Source organism: Arachis ipaensis, chromosome B05 (assembly GCF_000816755.2).
Source record: "Arachis ipaensis cultivar K30076 chromosome B05, Araip1.1, whole genome shotgun sequence".
Classification (NCBI taxonomy): domain Eukaryota; kingdom Viridiplantae; phylum Streptophyta; class Magnoliopsida; order Fabales; family Fabaceae; genus Arachis; species Arachis ipaensis.
The window spans coordinates 25099844-25101899 of NC_029789.2; positions in this window are offsets into that span (position 1 = coordinate 25099844).

The following is a 2056-nucleotide window of genomic DNA, read 5'->3' on the forward strand; positions in this document are numbered from 1 at the left end:
TCCGACCGAGAAGACGAATCCGACAGTCGGTTTAAACTGTCCTACAAGAATTTATATACACACATTGAAGGATGTTGGTGCTTGGATCATTTCAAAGGTTGTGCTGAATCATTCACACCCTTGCTGTCCAAGTAAAGCAAAGATGCTCAAACAGCACAGGGAACTAAGCATGTCCATTCGTCGTACAATAGAGAATAATGAGGAGGCTGGTATCAGACCAAGCAAAACTTACCAATCATTTGTTGCGGCTGCCGGGGGTCACCGCGAGTTAAATTTTATTGAAAAGAATGTGAGGAATTACATTAACAGGGAAGTACGAAATGTTTCCGAACAAGAAGATGCAAAAGAATTCAGAAAATATTTGTTAAGAATGAAAGAGAAGAATCAGAATTTCTTTTTTGAGCTTGAACTCAAGGAGGATCAATCGATTAAGTTGGCTTTTTGGGCTGATGCAAGAAGTAGAGCTGCCTTTGAGTATTTCGGAGATGTTATTTCATTTGACACCACCTACAATACAAACAGGTAACAAATTGTCCCTGTTTATGATGCTAAATTAATGTATTTTTATGAATCCGCAGCAGAGGTGTATATTGGCTGTTTTGGGTGTATACAAAGCATTTGTTGGGTGTACCTAATGATTTTCCATTCTGCACTATGGTAATTTGTTTCAGGTATAACTTGGTTTGTGGTTCTTTTGTCGGGGTGAATCACCACGGTCAGTCAACACTTCTCGGATACTCTTTGATGAAAAACGAAGAAATTGAATCATTCAAATAGTTATTTCAATGTTGGCTTTGTTGCATGGGAGGAAATACTCCAAAAGGGTTTCTCACCAATCAATGTGCATCAATGAAAAGGGCTTTAGAGGCCTGTATGCCAACAACAATTCACCGTTGGTGTATTTGGCACATCATGAAGAAGATTCCAAGCAAATTAAACAGGTACAAGGGACATGCAGATATTGAACAAGAAATGAGCCAAGTTATTTGGAACTCTCATAGCAAAGACTCATTTGATAGGAATTGGAATGATTTTCTGCTAAATTTTGGTCTTGTGGACAACAAGTGGCTTTCAGGTAGTGTTTGGTTAAAATCTGCAGCAGAGGTGTAAATTTAATTTTTATCGGGTGTATTTATAGTCTGTGTTTAGATGTATTATGCAGATCTCTAAGAAGACCGTCATATATGGGTTCCAATCTATCTGGATCACCACTTCTGGGCAGGGATGAGAAGCACACAAAGGAGCGAGAGCCTTGATGAGCGGATATTTTATACGCTTTTTGGGGTTAATTTCATATAGTTTTTAGTATGTTTTAGTTAGTTTTTAGTTTATTTTCATTAGTTTTTAGGAAAAATTCATATTTCTGGACTTTACTATGAGTTTTGTGTTTTTCTGTAATTTCAGGTATTTTTCTGGCTGAAATTGAGGGAGCTGAGCAAAAATCTGATTCAGGCTAAAAAAGGACTGCTGATGTTGTTGGATTCTGACCTCCCTGCACTCAAAGTGGATTTTCTGGACCTACAGAACTCGAAATGGTGCGCTTCCAATTGCGTTGGAAAGTAGACATCCAGGGCTTTCCGGCAATATATAATAGTCTATATTTGCTCAAGGATAGACGATGTAAACTGGCGTTCAACGCCAGTTCTCTGCACAATTCTGGCGTCCAGCACCAGAAAATGATTAAAAGTTGGAGTTCAACGCCAGAAATGGATCCAAACCTGGCGTTGAACGCCCAAAACAGCCTTATGCACGTGAAATGTTTAAATCTCAGCCCCAGCACACACCAAGTGGGCCCCAGAAGTGGATTTCTGCACCATCTGTCATAGTGTACTCACTTTTTGTAAACCTAGGCTACTAGTTTAGTATTTAAACAACTTTTAGAGACTTATTTTGTATCTCATAACATTTTAGATCTAAACTTTGTACTCTTTGACGGCATGAGTCTCTAAACTTCATTGTTGGGGGTGAGGAGCTCTGCTGTGTCTCGATGAATTAATGCAAGTATTTCTGTTTTCCATTCAAACATGCGTGTTCCTATCTAAGATATCCATTCGCG